The following is a 24616-nucleotide window of genomic DNA, read 5'->3' on the forward strand; positions in this document are numbered from 1 at the left end:
AACCAAGTTTAAAGACAACAAAGTTTTAGTAACAAAAATGCAACCAAAACAGAGAAAATTGAACTGTACAGAAGTCCAACAACAACGAACCATTCAGCCAGACTGGTAAGAGGGGTGGAGTCAGAGGCTGGTAGATCTGGGTTGCACAGAAAAAAGTGCCTGGACTGACCCTGGTCTGGCAGGCGGCAGTTGGCAGATCCCAGGCATGAGGTGGCAATGGGCAGACCCAGTGAGAGAGCAAGGTGGCTGGCTGGCCACAGTCACACATTCACGTGCAGATAAACCAGGCAAAAAAACAAGCAGTGAGACAGAGCGCACAACCCAGGGCCCCAGCACTGGGAAATAAAGCCTAAAAGCACGAATTGGAAAGACTTTCGGGGGTCAAGGTGCTGGGAGAGGCTCCCAGGCTCACAGAGAGTTTGTCAGAGAGACTCACAGGGTCCTAGAGGGTGCACAGGCCCACACACCCAGGAACCAGCACCAGAAGGGCCCAATTTGCTTTCAGGAAGCAGCAGAGGGGACCAAAATTCTAGAGATAGCATGGAACAAGTGTGATTGTCCCTATCTGACCCTGCCCTCGCACAGAGCATCACAACCCAGCTACTGGGTCGCCCCACCCTGGTGAACACCTAATGCTCCGCCCCTCATATGTAACAGGCAGGAACAGACCAAAACATTATGGCTTAAGCAGAACAGCTCAAAACCCCAGAGCCAATACTTCTAAATGACCAAGAGATAGCCAACCTATCAGATGCCCAATTCAAAACACTGGTGACCAGGATGCTCACAGAATTGGTTGATTTTAGTCACAAATTAGAGGAACAAATGAAGGCTACACTAAGTGAAATGAAGGAAAATGCCCAGGAAACCAATAGTGATGGGAAGGAAACTGGGACTCAGATCAAGGGAGTGGACCAGAAGGAAGAAAGAAACAACCAAACAGAAAAGAAGAAAGAAGAATTCAAAAAAAATTAGGAGAGACTTAGGAACCTCCAGGACATCTTTAAACGCTCCAACATTCGAATTATAGGGGTACCAGAAGAAGAAGAGGAAGAGCAACAAGTGGAAAACTTATTTGAACAAATAATGAAGGAGAACTTCTCCAACCTGGCAAAGACAATAGACTTCCAGAAAGTCCAGGAAGCTCAGAGAGTCCCAAAGAAGTTAGACCAAGGCACATCATAATTACACTAGCCAAGATTAAAATGAAGGAGAGAATCCTAGAAGCAGCAAGAGATAAGGGGACAGTCACCTACAAAGGAGTTCTCATCAGACTGTCAGCTGATTTCTCAAAACAGACCTTATAGGCAAGAAGGGGCTGGCAAGAAGTATTCCAAGTCATGAAATCCAAAGACCTACAACCAAGATTGCTCTATCCAGCAAAGCTTTCATTTAGAATGGAAGGTCAGATAAAGTGCTTCTCAGATAAGGTCAAGTTCAAGGAGTTTATTATCACCAAGCCCTTATTATATGAAATGTTAAAGGAACTTCTCTGAGAAAAAGAAGATAAAAAATATGAACAGTGAAAGGACAGCAAACTCACAGTTATTAAGAACCACACCTAAAATAAAAGCAAACCAAGAGGACAGCTAGATCCAGAGCAGAACCATAGAAATGAAGATCACATGGAGGGTTAGCAACAGGGGAGTGGGAGGAGGAGAAGGGGGGAGAAGGTGCAGAGAATAAGTAGCATAGATGGTAGGTAGAAAATAGATAGGGGGCAGGGCAAGAATAGTATAGGAAATATAGAATCTAAAGAACTTGTGACACATGGACATGAACTAAAGGGAAAGAATGTGGGGAGCGGTGTGCAGGGTGGAGGGGAATGAAGGGGAAAATGGGACAAGTGTAATGGCATAATCAATAAAATATATATATTTTTAAAAAGCAGTGACATTTGGGTTTGCAGGATGACAACCCACTAAGCCACATTAGTCAAGGCAATGCTTACTATTTTGAAGCTCTGATTTGGGATGTGTTTTATTTTGTAGCCAGAACTGATACACTAATTTTGTATCCACAGGCAAGTGAACTCATCTCTCTGGCCCTCAGGAATCATTTGAGATGGTAATAAAGATGCTGTAGGCTCATGATCCCAAAGCTCTTGGCATAGTGCCTGGCAGACAATGAGCACTTAATTAATGGAAGTTGTTTTAAAAAAGATATAATGAAGGACAAAGAGATATCTGACAAACACTCCTTCAACTTTGAATCTTGTTGCTTTGTCTAGTCATCTGTGGATCATTCATTCCAGAGTAAATGTCCAATGGAGTCCCAACCCCTTTAGCCCTTAGTGTTACCAACACAGAGACATTCTCTGGTGGGAGAAGTGAAGACTCTTGGGAAAAGGTGTACCTGGTACCCCAAGCCTTCCTGTCTAGGAAAGGTATCTGCAAACTAGCTACAATCGATTCTGGACTCAGACCTACGTTCTGATCCAGTCTCTGTTATTTACTTGCCATGTGACTAAGCAACCAATGCAACCATTCTGAGTTTCTATTTCATTCCTTTAAAATAGAAAAAAATTGTACCTAACTCCAGAAATTATTGTTAATTCATTTTTTCTTCAGTCAGTTGACATATTTTTATTGAGCCTTTATTACATTCCGACTCTTTCAGAAGCTGGGGATACAGTGGCAGAAACAACAACAAAAATATCCCTGATGTTTTGGAGCTCTCAGTCCAGTGGGACTTCCAGTGAGAAGATTGGATTAAAAAAATTAATCCAATAGTGACAGAAATACATTAAAAATCTAAAAGTCACAAGTGTTCTAGAAGGAGTATGTCAGTCAGTGTGAGATGGGTAATGCTGTGACTACAGACATCCTCCAAATCTATGGCTTATAATAACATAAGTTTATTTTTTACTTATCTGCCATGTCTGTTGTAGGTTGGCTGGAGCTCTGATCACTGACCCAGGCTGGCAGAGCAGCTTCCTCTCAAGTAATGTGAGTCCTGTACAGAAGAAAGAGAACTCTAGAGTATTTTCCTCTGGCAATTAACTGCTCCAGCTGGAAGTGACTCAGAATACTACTGCTCGCGTCTCATATGGCATAGGCCGGCCCAACCATAATCAGGTCCAGAAGCATCTGTTACCCTGTTCCTACAAGATGGATTCCCAGGCAGATTTGGTGAGCAGCACTAATGGCCACTCTGAAAATGTGTATGTGGTGAGAAGACTTCCATGAAACAGTGATGCTTCAGCTGAGGCCTGAATGGTATAAGAAATCAACTAAGAGGAGACCCAAAAAAACATTGCTGGGGTTTTAGGCAGATGTAGGATCCTCTTGGATTTGCTTGAGAATTTAGGGAGAGGATGGCCAGGAACCCTCACAAAAAGCCACCAGGGTATGTGCCAAGCTGTTGTTGAAGAATGTGGACCCTCTGAAACTTTTTTTCTAATAAGACTAGCCAGTTCAAAGATATTTTTATCTAAATGTTGGAAAAAAGGTGCCAAAGATGGCAGCATGGGCAGACATGGCTTGCCTCTTTGTACAACCACATCAAAATTACAACTAAAATATAGAACAACCATTACTCAGAACTGTCAGAAATTGAGTTGAATGGAAGTCTGACAACTACAGAATTGAAGAAATAACATCTATTCAGTCTGCAGGAGGGGCACAGATGTTAAATGGGCTGGTCCCTCACCCACATGTGGTGGATAAAACTTGGGAGGGATATCTCAGGAGCAAGGAGTCCCAGCCCCACACCAGGCCTGTCATCCCAGGGTTCCAGTGCCAGGAAGATAAGTCCCTGCAACATCTGGTTGTAAAAATCATCAGGGATTGAGCCACTGGAAGAAACCGCTGGAGCCCCAAGCAGTTTCTCTTAACCCACAAAAGGACCCACCTACTTAAACTCACTCTCTCTGAGCTCCAGCATGGGGGTAGCAGCTTGAAAGGCACTGAAAGTGGAAAAACCAGTGTTCATACCACCTGTCACCTGTCAGACCCAATAAGCAGAGACAGGGATTGAATCTTTATGGGTGCTTTATTCAGATGGCCAGCCGTCTGAGAAGATGGAAGGTTTGTACCCTAACAGACTGTCATAAATTCCATTTTATTATTTTTTTGCAGAATCTTGAGGTTTTATTAACACAAATACAATGTATTACTATCTGTCTATTCATTTTCTTCACTGTGAAGCCTGGCACTGGAATTGGTGACTCTGATGGCCAGCTGGGCTGCTCTTTCCACAATGGCTTTGCAGTTCTTTGAGGAAATATTTTGAGTAATCTCAGCACAGTAGGATTTGTTGCACATCAGCAGAATTTCAAGCTCCTTGATGTTGTGGAACAAGGACTTTAAAAAACCACTAGGCAGCATGTGCTTTGTTTTCTTGTTGCTCCCATAACCAATGTTGGTCACCAAGATCTGGCCCTTGAATCTTTTGCACATCCTAATGTCAATATCTATGGGTTTCTACCAGTTCAGCTTAATTTTGACATATTGGTATGACTAGTGCCAAATAAACTTCTTGGTATTCTTTTTGACAATCTTAGGTTTAATCAGGGGTCTGAAGGCATCCATGGTGTTGAGTAGAGATGGCTGCCACCTCCATAGCAGCACCAAGGAAGAGAGCTTAAATTCCATTTTAAAATGACCCTTTTATAAGGAGAAGCAAAATATAGGTAAGGAGATTGGAATTTAGGGGAAATTTTAATTAGATAAAAAAACTGAAGCATTCTTTTATCTCTGCTTTGGGTGGGGATCTTTATCTGTGTCCTGGGTGGTGGGTATCTCACCCTGGTATACAATGGCTCAGATACCATCTTGATTGCCTGCAGTCCTCCTGAGGCACAAAGGTGGAACTGCTTATGGTCTCCTGGACTCAAGGTGGGTCATACCTTCAGTTCCTGAAACAATGCTTTTTTATACACATTGATTACCAAGCTCATTAGTTATTACCTGAAACTAAAAATTTTCCAACATTCGAGTCCCCCATCAGCACCAGGGGTACACAGGGAGAAAGTGAATGTCCGGCAAAGAGGCAAGCAAAGAACATTATCTCTTTTCTAAACCCTAACCCTACAGAACCAGAAAGCTGGTGCCATATCTGAGACTCCATCAACCTGGCTAACACTGTTTGACCCACATTGGGGATCCCCAGAGACTCTGCCCCACCCAACTTTATGGGCCCACACAAGCTGCTTTTCCATATGAATAGCCAGCCTTGGCTTATGCTGCACAACTTCCTAAATCCTATCAAACAAGTAACAGCTAGCCTCACTGAGCTCTAGGCCCCAACTAGCAGCAGCCAGCTTAATTCACAGCTTGGGTTTGCCCGAGAATCGCCAAGCCCAGCACAAGTAGCAGCCATCTCAGATTGCTTTATAGCTCAATCAGGGTGGCTCTGGGAAAAACACAGGTGGGGGTCGACGTTAGCCTGTACCACCTGGGAAACCCCAGGGTGAGTGCACCCAGTGGACAGCTACAGACACCATGTTGGAGCACCACCACACTGCCCCTGCACAGCTGATCCTCCATGGAGGGTGGAGGTATGTGGTCAGTAGTCACAGCCAATCCTTGAAACTGCCTAGCCTGGGTAAATCCCTCTCATTGATCTGCCAACAGAAACCAAGGCTCAACTACAAGAGGAGGGTGTACTCAGCCCACACAAAGGGCACACCTCAAGTACCCAGCTTGGATGATAGGGGAGGCTGTGCCACTGGACCCTGAAACCTACTACTTTAGGCCAGACTACCAAGGCACAGAGTCAAAGCAGCTTTCCCTAATATACAGAAACAAACACAAGGAAGCTGCCAAAATGAGGAGAAAAAAAAAAAAACATGGTCCAAATGAAAGAACAGATCACAACTCCACAAAAAACAAAAAGAGAGAGAAATAAGCAATCTATCAAATGCAGAGTTCAAAATACTAGATATAAGGATGCTCAAGAAACTTAGTGAGCACCTCAACAGCATAAAAAAGACCTAGCCAGAAACAAAGAATACTAACTGAAATAAAGAACAATTTACAGGGAAACAACAGTAGGGTGCATGAAGCTGAGAATCGAATCAATGATATGGAACATAAGGAAGCAAAAAACAACCAATCAGAACAAGGAAAAAAACAAATAAAAAATGAGGGTAGTATAAGCAGCCTCTGGGACAACTTCAATTATTCCAACATTAACATCAAAGGGGTGCCAGAGGAGAATGGCAAGAGCAAGAAATCGGAAATCTATTTGAATAAATAATGAAAGAAAACTTCCCTAATTTGGTGAAGGAAATAGACATGCGAGTACAGGAAACACAGGTAGTCGATAGTCCCAAACAAGAGGGTTGCAAACAGGTCTACTCCATGGCACATCATGATTAAACTGCCAAAAGTTGAAGATAAAGAGAGGATCTTAAAAGCAGCAAGAGAAAAGAAGTTAGTTACTTATCGGGGAGTTCCCATAAGACTGTCAGCTGATTTCTCTAAAGAAACTTTGCAGGATAGAAAAGATTGGCAGGAAATATTCTAAGTCGTGAAAAGTAGGGACCTGCAGCCAAGATTACTGTACTCATCAAAGCTATTATTTAGGGTCAAAGGGCAAATAAAGAGCTTCCCAGACAAGAAAAAACTAAAGGAGTTCTTCATCACCTTGCCATTATTACATGAAATGTTAAAGGGACTTATTTTTAAAAAAGGATATCTAAACTATGAACAATAAAATGGCAAAAAATACAAACCTATCAACAGTTGAATTTAAAAAACAAGCTAAGCAAGCAAGAAAAATGGAAAGAATCATAGATACAGAGAGAATTTTGATAGTTGCCAGATGGGAGATGTGTGTAGGGGAACAGATAAGTGGCGAAGGGATTAAGAAGTACTAATAGGTAGTTACAGAATAGCCATGGGGATGTAAAGTACAGCATAGGAAATAAAGTAGTCAAAGAATATATATATGACCTATGGACGTGAACAATGGCGTGGGAATTTCTTGAGGGAGTAGAGGATGCTGGGTGGAGAGGGGTAAAGGGGGGAAAATGGAGACAACTGTAATAGCATAATCAATAAAATATAATTTTTAAAAAAGTACCAATGACGCTCTTATGTCTGAACAAAGAAATGATGAGTATATGTAAGTTTTAGGGATTCAGAGGTCTCAATTTAAATGTTACTCTGAGTCTGACAAATTAGTACAAAAAACAAAAATTACAGATTTAAAAATTTTTATAAGCCCTGGCTGGTGTAGCTCAACGGATTGAGCACGGGCCTGCGAACCACACGATCGTGGTTTGGTTCCCAGTCAGGGCGCATGCCTGGGTTGCAGGCCAGTTCCCAGTAGGGGGACTCACGAGAGGCAACCATACATTGATATTTCTCTCCTTCTCTCCTTCCCTTCCCCTCTAAAGATAAATAAATAAAATCTTTAAAGAATATTACAATTAATGCTAAAGTAAAATAAAGGACTGATACATTATTAAAAACTATATATATATATATATATATATATATATATATATATATATATATATATATTTAGAAAGAAGGGAAGGGAGGGAGAGAAACATCAATGTGTGATTGCCTTTTGTAAGCCCCCTACGGGGGACCTGGCCTACCACCCAGGCATGTGCCCTGACTGGAAATCAAACTAGCAACTCTTCAGTTTGCAGGCTGGCACTCAATCCACTGAGCCACACCAACCAGGGAGATTTACAGGTTTTTTTAAGTTTAAAATTCCATCAGAGGACTTGGCCACAATCTCTGGAGCCTGGATTGTGGCATTAATTGGCCAGGTTTCCAACAATTTATCTTCTCTTCCTAGGCACATAGAAGGCCACATATCCAAACTTCCTCTGCAGTTAAGCTGGGGCTATGTGATGGTATCCTGGCCAATGGGATGTGGACAAAACAAATGACACTTCTAAGCCTGGCCCTACCCTCCATACCTGGTTTTATGTTCTCTCTGTCTGTTCTGTGATGACCTTAAAAACCACACCCCAGATGACAGCCTATACCTCTGAGTTACTGCTTAAAAGAAGGTCCTGAGCTGCTTCTGATTATGATGTGAAAAGGAAATAAATCTTTGTGTTTATTCTTTGGTTTGTTACATTAGCAGAGTTTATCTTATCCTGACTAATACAGAATGATATATAGTACTCCTCCAATAGAAGTAACATTTGCAAGGACAATTTCATGATGCAGAAAGTGTTTATATTCAGGATTAACACGTGGAGTTGTGCAGGTTAAGCACTTTGCAAACTGGCCAGCCAAGGATCGATGCCATATTCATCAAGTTGTACCTTTGTATCAGGCTATGAAAGCCTTCTTAAAATTGGCACTAAAACATATAGGCTAGTGGCAGCTTTGTCTGCATTTCTACAGCATCAGAAAAAAATGAAATATTTCCTCTTTATTCTCTTTTCTTTCTCTAGCAGATAGAAGAGGCTGTAGCAAGGCCAAGTGCTAAAATTGGATTTATTAGCAATTATAGTTTTTAAAAAGTCAGCCTAAGAAGTTAAAAAATTACAATATGAGACATCTCACCAACGAATGTATACAGATGACAAATATGCACATGAAAAGATGCTCCACATCATATGTCATCAGGGAAATGCAAGTTAAAACAATAAAGAAATACTGTTACACTCCTACCAGAATGGTCAAAATCAGGAACACTAATCAAACCACATGCTGACAAAGATGTGAGGCCACAGGAACTCCCATTTATTGCCAATGAGAATGCAAAATGGCACAGCCATTTTGAAAGGCAGTTTGACAGTTTCTTCCAAAACTAAACATTCTCTTATCATACAATCTCACAGTCACACTCCTTGGTATTTATCCAAAGGAGATGAAAATGTATATTTGTACAAAAACCTGCATAGCAGATTTGTTCATAATTGCCAAAACTTGAAGCAACCAAGACGTCCTTCAGTAGATGAGCAGATAAACAAACTGTGGTACATCCAGACAATAGCATATTAATCAATGCTGCAAAGAAATGAGCTAGCAAGCCATGAAAACACATGAAGGAAATGTAAATGCATATTGCTAAGTGAAGCACATATGATGGTGGTTCCATAGGATTACAATGAAGCTGAAAAATTCTTATCACCTAGTGAGGCTGTAGCTGCCTTAAGGTGGTAGTGCCATGCATTACTAATGTGTTTTGATGTTAGTGTAAATAAACCTACTGCATTGCCAGTTGTATAAAAGTATAGCGATACAATATATGCAGTACATAATACCCGATTGTGATAATAAATGACTATGCCACTGGCTTATGTATTTACTATACTATATTTCTGTTACTTTAGAGTTAACATTACTCATTATACTTATAAAATTGCTGTGAAACAATTGTCAGTAGCAGCCTCATACACCTCATGTTTATAGTCTCTCAATTGCATCATTTTCTCTAGTGCCTGATTTAATCTCTTGTTTGTACAGTAACATGCTATATAGGCTTGTAGCTTAGTAGCAATAGGCAAAACCATATAGACTAGGTGTGTGTAGTAAGCTATACTATCTAGGTTTGTGTAAGTGTGCTGTGTTGTTCACACAATGACAAAATTATCTAACACCATATATCTCAGAATGGATTCCTCTTGTTAACTGCACATGACTGACTATGACATTCTGAAAAGGGCAATCTATGGAGGCAGTAAAACGATCAGCAGTGGTTAAGGGTTACTGGAGAGAGAGATGAATGGCAGAGCACAGAGGATTTTTAGGGCATTGCCGGTATACCACCAAGAGTGAACCCCAATATAAACCAGATGGTGGGCGATAATGATGTGTCAATGTAGTTTCATCAATTACAACAAATGTACCTGATGGTGATGGTGATAAGGGGGAAGCTATGCATGTGCAGGCACAGAGGGTATATGAAAAATCTTGATACCTTTTCTCAGTTTTGCTGTGAACCTAAAAATGCTCTTAAAAAGTTTTCCAAAATTACAGTATGGAAAGGAAAAGGTCAGAATATGATGGTTAAAAATGAAATATGGGGCATACTGTGTTACACTGCACTCTGGTAACACTTCTGCTGGAGGATGAAAGCTTCTCATTATAGGGAACTGGTCTGGTTGGCAATGGCAAATGTGGCTCAGCCCTGTATCTGAAAACTGACAGGAGCGAAGTGGCAGGTGGGAGCCAGACCCTCAGACCGGTTGCATCCAGACTGTCATGGCTTGCTCTTGCTAAAACTCATCACCCTGGTCTGAAACAGTAGATGTTTACTGCCTATCTTCAAGGTAATTTCCAAAGCCTATATGAATTTTCCCAAGTACAGAGCATAATCAGCTCACCACCTTTTCCTTCTGCATCTGTTATTTTCATTTTCTTGATTGTACCTAAAATGTAGATGACAACATTCTATGTAATAGACAATAAGTCCTTCTTTGATATAAGACCCGAGAGAAACAATAAAAGCCTTTCCAGGCAAGGGTCAGAGCACTGTCCCCTTGAGAGAGTGGTCAGGGGAGAGTGCTCTCCCCTTAAGAGAAGCAGCTGTAGGACTCTCATCTTAAGGGAGTAGCTGTACCATCCCTTTTTCTACACAGGACTTCTGTAGTCTGTGTGCCTTTGTTCTCCTTTTCAACCACAAACCACGCAGACTCTGCAGGATGGAGTCTGCAACACTCACTGTCCAGCTGGCCACACAGAGAGTCGCTGCTACTCCCTGCTCCAACCGGAGGGATTTCCCATGCTTACCTGTAAGGAACTCTACCTTGTCAGAATCACCTGTTTAAATTGACATCAGCTCACATCTCTCCTTTGCTCCAAAGCTTCCCATGGCTCCCATCTCACTACAAACAAAGTCCAAAGCCCTTACCTAGGGCCTCACGTAATTCGACCCCTGGTTATGTCCTTGATTTCCTCCCTGCCCCAGTCAGCTCTATCCAACAAAGACTGGTCTAGCCAACACCCATCCCAGAGTACTTACAAACACTGCCTCCTCCTGGACCACTTGTGATAGGCTGAATAATATCTCCCCAAAGAGCTCTGTTCCTAACCCCCAGCTGAAAGAGACTTTGCAGTGTGATTATGATGAGGATCTTGAGATGGGGAGATTATTTTGGATTATTGAGTGAGCTCAATGTAATCACAGGGGTTTTTATGAGAGGGAAGCAGGAAAGGCAGAATCAGAGAAGGAACTGTGCCCTGGCAGCATAGGTTGGAGAGTTGGAGAGATAGATTTGAAAATGTTCTCACTCACTTTGAAGAGAAGGAAGAACTAGAGAAGGTAAGAAAATGAACTGTCTTCCTTAAGCCTCCAGAGGATCCTAACCTACCAATACCTTGATTTTTAAACCCATTTTTTCCATGTATTTGGTTCATAGAAATAAAGAACAAGCTGACAGTAGCCAGAGGGGAGGGTGGAGGGGGATAAGGGGGTAAAGAAGGGAGAGGATTGTCAAGAAACATGTATAAAGGACCCATGGACAAAGACAATGGTGGGGGGAGGATTAAATATGGGAGGTGGGGGTGGATAGGGCAGGGGAGAGTAATGGGGGGAAATGGGGACAACTGTAATTGAGCAACAATAAAAAACAAAGAAGGAATAATAAATAAACCCATTTTTAACTGTTTATGCTATTATATTTGTCTCAATGTTTCCTCTCTTATCCCCTTTCTCCCAGGCAGCCCTCCATCCCCACAGTCAATCCCCAAACCATTGTTCATGTTTATGGGTCATACATATAGAAGGTCTATCCAGAAAGTATCCAGCCATGCAATATGACAAATACAAGAAACATTGTATATCCCAACTCTCATAGGAGAATGATGCCTCAGTCTCCACCAAAGGAGGTGCCTTGGGACCTAACACAGTTCTCTAAGTCATCATTAGCTGCTTCACAATATTTTCCTGAATCTCATTGGTGGTCTGAAATCTCTTCCCTTTCAAAGGTGATTTTAGTTTTGGGAAAAGCCAGAAGTCACTGGGCTCCAAATCTGGGCTGTAGTGGGGCTGAGTCACCTGGGTGATTTAATATTTCATCAAAAAACTCTACATGATGCATGAGAGGGTGCACTGTCATGATGAAGCTTGCCACTCACCAGTAACCCACAGCTGTGGCTTTCTGAATCATCTGAATAGTTCCTGCAGAGGAACATTCACACTTAAAGTAAAATTGGATGCAGATTCATTGCTCTACTTGCTCACTCATTTTGAGTGTGACAGCCACTCGAAATGCTCACATGCTCAAAATGACAGTACACATGCTCATTCAATGTTGCCTACCACCCTCACTGACTAGTACAGTGAAGTTCTTTTGTTCATATATGTCCTCTCTCCTTGGCTGCCAGGTTACATCAATGTTGCAAACATTCTCATGAACAATGGCTGGAACTTTTCCTGATAGGCCTCATATGTTCTTTGTCAAATCCCTTCACCTTCTTTCAGCCAGTCCCCACATCCCCTCTCCCCTCTTAAAACTGTCAACCTGTTCCATGTTTCTGTGCCTGTTACTGTATTTTGCTCATTCATTTATCTTATTAGATTCCAGTGATAAATGAGATCATACAATATTTGCCTTTCAGTGACTGACTTATTTTACTTAGCATATTAGTTTCCAGTTTCATCCAAGCCATTACTAAAGGTAAGAATTTTTTTACTGCTGTGTAGTATCTGTGTCCTACATATTTTTTTATCCACTCATCCTCTGTTGGGCACTTAGGCTGTTCCAAATCTCGGCTATTGTCAATAATGCTGGCTATGAACATAAGGGTCCATATATTCTTTTGAATTGCTGTTTCAGTATTCTTTGGTTATATTTCCAGAAGTGGAATCACTGAATAAAAAGGCAGTTCCATTTCTAAATTTATGAGGAAACTCTGTATTGTTGTCCAGAGTGGTTGCACCAATCTACATTCCCACCAGCAGTGCACTAGGGTTCCATCTTCTGCACATCCTCACCAGTACTTGCTTGTTGATTTATTGATAGCCATTTTGGCAATTGTGAGGCCGTATCTCATTGTGCTTTTAATTTCCATCTTTTTGATGACTAGTGATGTTGAGCATTTTTTCATATGTCTATGGGCCCTCTGTATATCCTCCTTGGAGAAATGTTTATTCATGCCCTTTACCCAGTTTTAAATTGGGTTGTTTGTCTTCCTGGTGATGAATCACAGGTGTTCTCTACATATTTTGGAGATTAAACCCTTGTCTAATGTGTCATTGGCAAATATGTTCTCCTATAAAGTGGGTTCCCTTTTCATTCTGCTGATGGTTTCTTTAGGTGTTCAGAAGCTTTTTAATTTGATGTAGTCTCATTTGATAATTTTCCCCTTTGTTCCCAGTGCCTACGAGATATATTGGCAAAAATTGCTACAGGAGATATCTGAAAATCTTCTGCCTGTTTTTCTAGAAGATTCTTATGGTTTTGCAATTTATATTTAACTCTTTTATCCATTTTGCATTTGCATTTATTCTAGTGTATGGTATAAGTTGGTGGTCATTTTTTTGCAAGTGCTAGTCCAGTTCTCCCAACACCATTTATTAAAGAGATCTGTCTTTATTCCATTGTATGCTCTAGCTCCCTTTGTCAAATTCTAATTGTCCATAAAGGCATAGGTTTATTTCTGAGATCTCTATTCTGTTCCATTGATCTAGGTGTCTATTCTTAGTCTAGTACCAGACTATTTTGATTATAGTTGCCTTGCAATATAGTTTTGTATCAGGCATTGTGATCCTGCCAACTTTGTTCTTCTCAAGATTGCTGAGGCTGTTTGGGGATATTTTTGGTTCCATAAAACTTCTTTTGAATATTTGTTTTAGATTTGTAAACTATGCCATTGGTATTTTAATAGGAATTGCATTGAATCTACATATAGATTGCTTTGGGTAGTATGGACATTTTAATGATGTTAATTCTTCTCTTCCATGAACATTGTTTGTATCTTCCTCAATTTCTTTCTTCAGTGCCCTATAGTTTTCTGAATACAGGTCTTTTACCTCCTTGGTTAAGTTGTTTCTGTTTCTGATAGTTCATTATTGGTATATAGAAACACCATCAATTTCTGAGTATTTTTAAAAATATTTTATTTATTTATTTTTAGAGGGGAAGAAGAGAGGGAGAGAAATATCAATGTATGGTTGCCTCTCATGTGTCCCCCTCTGGGAACTGGCCTGCAGCCCAGGCATGTACCCTGACTGGGAATCGAACCTCGATCATCTGGTTCTCAGGCCCATGCTCAATCCACTGAGCTACACCAGCCAGGGCAATTTTTGAGTATTGATTTTGTATCCTGCTACTTTCCCAAATTTATTTATTAGGTCTAGTAGTTTTTTGGTGGGGGCTATAGGATTTTCAATGTACAATATCATGTTGTCTATGAATAAAGGCAGTTTTACTTCCTCCTTTTCAATTTGGATGACTTTTATTTCTTCTTCTCTGATGGCTGTGGTTAGGACTTCCAGTACTATGTTGAATAAGGGTGGTCTCTGTCTTTGTACCTGATCTTAGAGGAAATGCTTTTAGTTTTTGACCATTGAGCATGATATTGGCCTGTAGGTTTGTCATATATGGCCTTTATTTTGTTGAGGTATGTGCCCTCTATTCCCACTTTGCTTAGAATTTTTGTCATGAATGGGTGCTAGATTATACCAAATGCTTTTTCAGCATCGATTGATATAATCATGTAATTTTTATCTTTCCTTTTGTTCATGTGATGTATCACATTTATTGATTTGTGAATATTGTACCAACCTTACATCCCCAGGATAAATCCCACTTGATTATGGTGCATGATCCTTTTTAATGTGTTGCTGGATATGGTTTATTAGTATTTTATTGAAGATTTTTTTCTTTGTTGTGTCTTTACCTAGTTTTGGAATTAGCACAATACCAGCCTCATAAAAAGAGCTTGGAAGCCATTCAGCTTCTTGAGTATTTTGGAATAGTTTGAGAAGGATAGGTGTTAGTTCTTCTTTGAATGATTGGGAAAACTCACTTGTGAAACCACCCGGCCCAGGACTTTTGTTTCCTGGGAGTTTTTTGATTACTGTTTTAATTTTATTAGGTGTTATCAGTCTATTCAGGTATTCTCCCTCTTCCTGATTCGGTTTTGAGAGATTGTATGATTCTAGAAATTTATCCCATTTCACCAAGGTTTTCCAATTTATTGGCATATTGTTGTTCATAGTATTTTCTTACAATCCTTTTGTATTGCTCTGATATCCATTGTTACTTCCCCTTTCATTTCTGATTTTATTAATTTGGATCTTCTCCCTTTTGTTATTGATGAGTCTGGTTAAATGTTATCGGTTTTGTTTATCTTTTCAAAGATCCAGCTCCTGGATTCATTGATCTTTTTGTTTTTCTTTTTTAGTCTCTATGTCATTTATTTTCTGTTCTGATCTTGATTATTTCCTTTTACTCTCTTTGGGCTTTGTTTGTTATTTCTTTTAGGTATAGGGTTAAATTGTTTGAGATTTTCTATCTTGTTTAGGTAGGCCTGTAATGCTATGAACTGCCTTCTCAGGACTGCTTTCACTGTGTCCCATAGGTCTTTAGGTTGTTGTATGTACACTTTCATTTGTTTCCAGGTGCTTTGTTATTTCTTCCTTTAACTCATTGATAACCCATTCACTATTTAATAGCATGCTGTTTAGCCTCCACGTATTTGAATGATTTTGACTTTTTTAGTGAGCTTGATTTCTAGTTTCATGCTGCTGTGATCCAAGAAAATGCTTGACACAATTTCAGTTTTCTTGAATTTGTTGAGATATTTTATGCCCTAACAGGTAGTCTATCTTTGAGAATTATTCATGTGCCCTTGAGAAGTACGTATATTCTGCTTCTTTGGGTTGAAATATTCTGTAAATATCAATTAAATACATTTGATCTAGTGTGTCATTTAAAGTAGCTGTTTTTTTTTTGTTGACTTTTTTCTGGAAGATCTATCCAATGGCAATAGTGGAATGTTAAAATCCCCTATGTTGCCTGCATTGCTGTTAATCTCTTTCTTAAAGTTCACCAATATTTTCTTCATATATTTAAGTGCTCCTATATTGGATGCATATATATTTAAAAGTGTTATATCCTCTTGTTGGATCAATCACTTGAGTATATGTAGTGACCTTTGTCTCTTTTTATGGCCTGCATTTTGAAGTCTATTTTGTCAGATATAAGATTGCTGCCCTAACTTTTTGGTCTCCATTTGCATGGAATATTTTTTCTATCCCTTCACTTTCAGCCTGTGTGAAACTTTTGTTCCAAGGTGGGTCTCTTGTAGACAGATATGGGTAATGTTTTCTTATCCATTCAGCTACCCTATGTTTTTTTATTGGGGCATTTAATCCATTTACATTTAAGGTTATTATTGATAGGCACTTGTTCATTGCCATTTTGTTCCTTTATATCTATGTTCCGCCCCCCCCCTTCTTAAAGCAGTCCCTTTAACATCTCTTGCAATGCTGGTTTGGTGTTAATGAACTCATTTAGTCCCCTCTTTTTTTGTCTGGGAAAACTCTTTATTTTGCCTTCAAACTTAATAATAGAGTTGCTGGATAGAGTAATCTTGGTTGCAGATCTTGCTTTTCATTATTTTGAATACTTTGTGCCAATCCCTTCTGGCCTGAAGTGATTCTGTTGAGAAATAAGCTGATAGTCTTATTGGAACTCCCTTTTAGGTAACTGACTGTTTGTCTCTTGTTGCCTTTAAGATTCCCTCTTTGTCTGTAAACTTTACCATTTTAATTATGATGTGTCTTGGTGTGGGTCTCTTTGGATTCATCTTGATTGGTATTCTCTGTGCTTCCTGAACTTGTGTGACTTTTTTCTTCAGGAGGTTATGAAAGTTTTCTGTCATTATTTCTTCAAACAGGTTTTCTATTCCATGCCCACTTTCTTCTTCTTCTGGTATCCCTATCATGTGGATTTGTTACATTTCATGTTTCCTAAAGTTCCCTTAAACTATCCTCACTCTTTTTAAGTCTTTTTTTTTCTTTTTGGTGCTCTTATTAGGTGTTTTTTTCTACCTTGTCTTCCAAATTACTGATCCAAACCTCTGCTTCATATAGCCTGCTTTTAATTCCTTCTAGTGTATTCATTTCAGATATTCTCGTGTATTCTTCAATTCCAAATAGTTCTTATTCATGGTTTCTATGTACTTTTTCATGATGATAAAGTTTCCACTAAGTTCCTTGTAATTCTCACTAAGTTTCTTGAGCATCCTTATAACCATTACTTTGAATTCTATATCTGACAAATTAATTGCCTCAATTTCATTTAGCTTTTTTTCTGGGGACTCTTTTTTTCTTTCATTTGGGAGTTGTTTCTTTGTATCCCCATTTTAGCTGGCTATTTTTGTCTGTTTCTACATATTAGATGGATGTTCTTTGACTTCCTGTCTTCAGCGCGTGGGCTTATGTGGTAGGAATCCTATACGTTTCACTGGTGCTGTCCTCTTGATATCCCGAATTATATGCTCTAGGACTGCCCCTTGTGCAGTGTATGTAGGCTCTCCTGTTGTATCTGGGTCTTGATTGTTATTGGCCTATTATCAGTGGGTTCTCACCTCCAGCTGACTAAGAGGCTCAAACCCCACCATGTCTTATGTGCTATTGTGCTAACAGAACAATACAAGACAAATACAGAAAACAAAACTGACAAAAGCACAAGAAAAAACCTCAACATAAAAATCAGTGATGAAAGAACAAAGAATAAAAGTAGAAAGATAAACAGATTATAAGAGAAAAAGGAATACAAGAAGATCAAAGGAAAGAAAAATGATTATGAGAAGGTAGAGGGAGGAGAAACTCTAAAAGTGAGGAACAGAAACAGGAAACTGCCACAAAAAAACAAAGACAGGAAAAATAAAATTTAAAACAATAAGCAAAGGAAGGAAGAAGGCAAAATAGAGTAAAAAAAGGAAAGAGTAAAATACAAGATTTGGAAGAAAAATAGAGAAAAAAAATTTAAACATTAAGGATAAAGAAAATATGATGAAAAGCTATGTGAAATAAAAATAACAAAAATAATGAAAAGGAACAAAGTGGAATTTGCTTCATCAGAATTTAGTGCTTGCCTCCTGGGTTCTCCCTCTAGCTACAGCTCTGATGTTGTCTGAGGCTGGTGTAAGTCAATGTCAGTACTATCCATGTCTAGCTGCAGGCAGCCTGTTTGAAGCTAGAAGCAATCCTCAGCTTTTGGCTGTTCCCTTCAGGCTTGGCTGCAATCCAGGATGGGACTCACTGCTCTGCAAGGCTGGCTTTTTATCAGCAAAGGGCCCAGGTATAGGACAACTAACAACCAAAGACACCACAGGATCCACCTCCACCTGCCTCTGCCTGTTGTCCTGCCATTAGACTTAGTCTAGCCACTGACCTGTTTCTGAGAGAACTTCTGATGCAATCTGGAGGATGGGACCCCTGGATTTCCCAAGGGTGGTGCCATTCAGACTTCATGAAAGATGGTAGGTGTATTCCCCCAAGTCAGCACTGCATGTCTGAGACTGTTCCAAATTATTTCCCTTAACTTAGCAGGGAGAAGCCCATAGTAGGAAAGTTGGTGGAGTTTCCAGGGTCCAGAGTTTGGATTTGCTGGAAACTGTGAGGGCATTTCAAAGCAATCCCACAAGGGAAGAGTGCCAGTCTGGTTCCCAGAGATGTGTGTGGAATGGCCACACCTTAAAGCCAGTCTCCAACACCTGAGTCTGCCTATGTAACTCTCTCCTCAGCTGGGGGATAAGATGCAGGTTGGGGGGAAGTAAGAAAGAGAAAAAAGAGGATGCAGGATAGGGTGATCAGGATACAGAGAGTGGGGTGGGCAGTATTCCAGAGAATGGAGCTGGGAGGATATCAGAGGGTGGAGTGAGTGGCTTCCTATGGGGTGGGGTCATTGTTTTTCCCCTGGGAGGGGCTTGCTATTCTCAGAAAAAAATGGCTGCTGTGGTATGGAGGTAAGTCCTAGCACCAGGAACCCAGCAACCATTCTCCCACATCTCTCCTTCAAGCTCCCCACATTGATTCTAGACTGCACTGCCCTCCCTTCACCCAAGCCCAAGGCGAGTGGCTGTGCACACAGATTCTGTGCATTGGACACTTAGCAGAAAAGAAAGGGAAAAAATTGCTTCATTTTCAGCAGTCCCTGTCTTTCTCTGGTGGTTAAAACCCTGTTGCTTTTCACTGCTGGATGTAGGTGATCCCAACACTGACCCTCTGTGCTTGGGAGCCTGGTCTGGGACCCAGGCTTCACTCCCTTCAGGGTGAAACTCCCACAACTATGCTGCAACTCAGCCCACTGCCCATAAAAGTGGTGCCTGCCCCTTTTGCATCTCTGCCCTTCTACTGGTCTCGAGGTGGTCTCAGCCCATTCTTGGTTAAGTGTCGTTCCTCAGGTAAAATTCAGTTGTTTATTTTGAATGTATGATCCCCCTCTTTATTTTTATTTTCAGTTTGGCTCTGGGAGACAGTGCCAGACCAATCTTTCTACTTTGCCACCATCTTGCCTCACCACCCAAATCCATTTAATACTCAAGTAAGACTCATTTTGGAATCTTACTTGACCTCTAGATCAAGTAAGATTGATCCTTACTTTGGTCTCCAGAAAAGTAAGCTTATAAATTTGTATTGTTTTAAGGCATTAAGTTTGCCTTTAAAATTGTAAAAAAATTACAATAGCTACAGAAAACTAATATACCCTTCCTCCATATTTTTACTTGTCCACCTCTTTCTTGTTATTCAGCTTCATTTGAAATGTCACCTCTCCAGAGAAGTTGTCTGTCTCTGGCTACTCCAGCTCAGTAAACATTTGTTGACTGAATAATTGAAGTGTAAATGTGCACTTGACCCCCATGAAAGTTGAAGCAAGAGCTCACAAACACCTGTGGGCTGAATTCATCCTACAGATATGTTTTATTTGGCTGGCATTGTGTTTGAAAACTCATTTAAGCCAACATTCATAAATTGGACCATTTCACTGAAACATCTCAATTTCCAGAATCATACTGAGGAACCAGGCCTGCATTTATCTATGGCATTGATCAGCAAGAACTATGGCATAGATCCAGTCCCTCTCCATCAACCCCATGTGAGAACTCCTATTGCAGCAGTTTCCCAAGGTCTTTTCCCTTATTTTTGTTTTCAACTTGGCTCATGGAGTCCATTGAATTAGCAATCCTGGTGTCTCAGTTAGGGTTCTTCTAAAAACAAATACCAAAATAGAAAGTCTCAACAAGGAGATAGAAGAACAACCATATGGAAATCTTAGAACTAAAAACTACAGTAACAAAAATAAAAGGCTCAGTGGATGGACTGAATAACAGAATGGAGATAACAGAGGAAGGAGTCAGTGAACTTGAAGATAGATCAATAGACATTCTCTAACCTGAACAAGAGAGAAAATTGGAGGAAAATGATCAAAATCTCAGAGACCCATAGAACAACAACAGGTCTAACATTTATGCCTTCAGAGTCTCAGGAGACAGACAGGGAGTGTGGGGCTAAAAAAATATTTGAAATATATAATTTCAGGAATCTGAAGTGAGGGAGAACAAGGCAGGGAGGTGGAATAAGCTGGTAATGATGCTTTAATGAGATGGTTGCTGCCTTACCCACCTGGAGCTCAGTGCTACTGGGATCCTCTGAGATAATGAGCAGAAAATGCCACAGAGTTGCACCGTCCAGGGTGCAACTCCTTCCCCAGAAGCTATATATCTATCCTCTACTCCCATCCTTTGCCGGTAAAGATTGCCTCTGGCATCACCAACTGCCCAGCTTCCAGCCACCGCCACCCAATGCCTGGCCCAGCATGCTCCTAATGGGAGTTAGGAAGTCATTGGTGCTCACAGGAACCACCCATGTAACTGCTGAAGCTGCAGGGGCCTTCAGGATGGGCTGAGGGATATGGGTGGTTGTATGAGTTGCCTTTCACTGCATAACAAATTGACACACACTTAAGAGCCTAAAAAACTCACATTCAAATTCTCCAGTTTCTTTGTGTTAGGAGTCCAGACATGATTGACTGGGTCCTCTGCTCAAGGTCTCCCAAGGCTGTGGTCAAGGTGTGGGTCAGACTATTCTCCTCTAGGGTCCAACTGGAGAAGAATCAGCTTCTGATCTCATTCAGGTTGTCTGCAAAGTTCATTTCCTTGTGGCTGTGTGACTGGGGTTCTGGATTTTTGCTGTCATCCTCAGATTCTAGAGGCTACTCCTAGAGGCTTCCTGCCAAGTGGGCTTGCTCAACATGTTGCTTACTCATCAAAAGCCAGAGGAGCTATAATCCAATCAAGGGAGTGACATCCCAGTACTTTCACCATATTAGTTGGTTGGAAATGAGCCACAGATGTTGTCCACACTGAAGAGAATGGAATCATGAAAAGGTAGGGACTGTGGAGGTGGAAATCACTAGGGCCACCTTAGGGTTTGTGTGCCACATTGGGGCACCAACAATTTTGGGTGTGAATTATGTGACCTCCAGTCATAGGCCTGGGTATTAGACTCAGGCTTGTCTCTGGCAATTCTGCCTCCAGCCACTACATGCTAGGGATTGCTATGGCACAGTGGGTTCCTGGAAGCATGCGGGGTGGGGGCTCAGATGTTGTTTTTCGCTTTCCTATTGCTAGCCCCTTCCCAAGTTCGCTGTGTGACCTCAGGCAGCTTGCCTTAGCCCTCTGTGCCTAGACGTTCTCAGCTGCACAGGTGGTTGTGAGGACATGTTTCTGAAGGGTGTGAGTTCTGACCATGCCAGGAGGTCCACAAATATTAGAAACTATTATCATTGATATTCTCTGCCTCTGCATCCCAACAAATCCCTTTTAGGTCTCAATGAACACTCCCCTATTTTTTCTTTTAAAGCCTTGATCTGTTTTTTTTTAATTTATTCTATGATCTTCCAAGTGGCTTCATCATAACCTAAATCAAAATTTAGGGAAATATGAGATAGAACAATTTGTTTTATACTTGGTTTCATTTTCCTTCTATTTTCAAGTGTATTGTATTGATTATGTCATTACAGTTGTACCAGTGTTTCTCCCTTTGCCCACCTCTGCCTGGTATTTCCCTTCCCTCCAACAATTCCCCACCCTTAGTTCAGGTCCATAGGTCGTGTATATAAGTTCTTTGGCTTTTCCATTTCTTATACTATTCTTAACATCACCCTGAATATTTTGTACCTACAAATTATGCTTTTCAGTCCCTGCACCCCTATTCCCCCTATTCTCCCCTTCTCCCTCCTAGCTGATAACCCTCCAAATGATCTCCATGCCTATGATTCTGTACCTGTTCTGGTTGTTTGCTTGTTTCTTTTCCTTTTTAAAAATATATTTTATTAATTATGCCATTACATTTGTTCTATTTCCCCCTTTATTCCCCTCCACCCTGAACACCCCCTCCCCCACCATTCCCCCCGTTTAGTTTATGACCACGTGTCTCAAGTTCTTTAGATTCTATATTTCCCATACTATTCTTGCCCTCCCCCCTATTTTCTACCTACCATCTATGCTACTTATTTTCTGTACCTTCTCCCCCCTTCTCCTTCTCCCACTCCCCTGTTGCTAACCCTCCATGTGATCTCTATTTCTATGGTTCTGCTCCTGATCTAGCTGTCCTTTTAGTTTGCTTTTGTTTTAGGTGTGGTTGTTAATAACTGCGAGTTTGCTGTCCTTTCACTGTTCATATTTTTTATCTTCTTTTTCTCAGATAAGTTCCTTTAACATTTCATATAATAAGGGCTTGGTGATGATGAACTCCTTGAATTTGATCTTATCTGAGAAGCACTTTATCTGACCTTCCATTCTAAATGAAAGTTTTGCTGGATAGAGCAATCTTGGTTGTAGGTCTTTGGATTTCATGACTTGGAATACTTCTTGCCAGCCCCTTCTTTCCTATAAGGTCTCTTTTGAGAAATCAGCTGACAGTCTGATGGGAACTCCTTTGTAGGTGACTGTCCCCTTAGCTCTTGCTGCTTCTAGGATTCTCTCCTTCATTTTAATTTTGGCTAATGTAATGATGATGTGCCTTGGTGTGTTTCTTCTTGGGTCCAACTTCTTTGGGACTCTCTGAGCTTCCTGGATTTCCTGGAAGTCTATTTCCTTTGCCAGATTGGGGAAGTTCTCATTTATTATTTGTTCAAATACGTTTTCCACTCGTGACTGTTCCTCTTCCCCTTCTGGTACCCCTATAATTCGAATGTTGGAACGTCTAAAGATGTCCTGAAGGTTCCTAAGCCTCTCCTCATTTTTTTGAATTCTTGTTTCTTCATTCTTTTCTGTTTGGTCATTTTTATCCTCCTTCTGGTCCACTCCTTTGATTTGAGTCCCAGTTTCCTTTCCATTACTCTTGGTTTCCTGTGTATTTCCATTCATTTCAATTAGCTTAGCCTTCATATGTTCCTCTAATTTGTGACTAAAATCAACCAGTTCTGTGAGGATCCTGATCACCAGTGTTTTGAACTGTGCACCTGATAGGTTGGCAATTTCTCGTTCACTTAGATTTATCAGCTCTGGGGCTCTGAGTTCTTTTTGAGCTATGTTTTTATCTGTTTGTGCCTGTTTCATATGAGGAGCAGAGCCTTAGTTGTTCACCAGGGTAGGGTCACCCAGGTCGCTGGTTTGTGACACTGTATGTGGGGGCGGGGCCAGAGAGGGACAATGGCGGTTCCCTCTGCTGCTTCCTGCTGCTGGGGCCTGCACAGGTCAGTCTCACTGCTTGCCCCTTCAGCGGTTTATCTGTGCGCGAATGTGTGACCGAAATCAGCCCTCAGTGGGTCTGCCCCCTTCTGCGCACCTGGGATCCACCCATGGCTGCCTGCGTGCCTGGGTCGCGTGCCCAGGTCGGTCGGATGGATCTTTCCTGCCTGATCCTGCTCTGCTGCTGGCTCTGCCCCCTTACTGGTTTGGCTGAAGGGTTTGTTGTTGTCAGATTTCCATGTAGTTCAATTTTCTGTGGTTTGGCTGCGTTTTTGTTGCTAAAACTTTGTGTTTTTAAACTTAGTTGTGCAAGAAGGTGCAGTGCTTCCACCTATGCCTCCATCTTGGCAGAAGTCCTCTTTTCTTTTTTTTTTTATGGATTCAGTTGTTGATAGTTGTGAATTTGTTGCCTTTTTCATGTTCATAGTTTTCATCTTCTTCTTTTTCTTAAATAATTACCTTTAACATTTTATATAATAATCAAGCCCTAATAATGGCTTGATTATGATGAACTCCTTTAGCTTTACCTTGTCTGGGAAGCACTTTATCTGCCCTTCCATTCTAAATGATGCTTTGCTGGACAGAGTAATCTGGGTTGTAGGTCCTGGCTTTTCATCACTTTGAATACTTTTTGCCAGTCCCTTCTTACTTGCAAAGTTTCTTTTGAGAAATCAGCTGATAGTCTTATGGGAACTCCCTTGTAGGTAACTGTCTTTCTCTTGCAGCTTTTAAGATACTGTCTTTGTCTTTAACCTTTGCCATTTTAATTATGAGGTGTCTTGATGTGGTCCTCTTTGGGTCCAACTTGTTTGAGACTTTCTGTGCTTCCTGGACTTTAGTCAAGATAGAGAAGTTTTCTTTCATTATTTTTTTAAAGTAAGTTTTTAATTCCTTGCTCTTCCTCCTCTCCTTCTGGCATCCCTATGATTTGGATGCTGGCACTTTTGGAGATGTCCCAGAGTCTTCTTATACGGTTCTCAGCTTTTTTTTTTTAAATTGATTATGCCATTACAGTTGTTCTATTCCACCCTTCATTCCCCTCC

At 40.8% G+C, this 24616-nt stretch overlaps 1 pseudogene; it reads right to left on the reverse strand.

The window, feature by feature from the left end:
• Positions 1-4035: 4035 nt before the first annotated feature.
• Positions 4036-4532, reverse strand: LOC119037350 (60S ribosomal protein L32-like; annotated as a pseudogene).
• Between the last annotated feature and the right edge of the window lie 20084 nt (positions 4533-24616).

This window comes from Artibeus jamaicensis, unplaced genomic scaffold (genome assembly GCF_021234435.1).
Source record: "Artibeus jamaicensis isolate MK-2021 breed Jamaican fruit bat unplaced genomic scaffold, CSHL_Jam_final contig_470, whole genome shotgun sequence".
Lineage (NCBI taxonomy): Eukaryota > Metazoa > Chordata > Mammalia > Chiroptera > Phyllostomidae > Artibeus > Artibeus jamaicensis.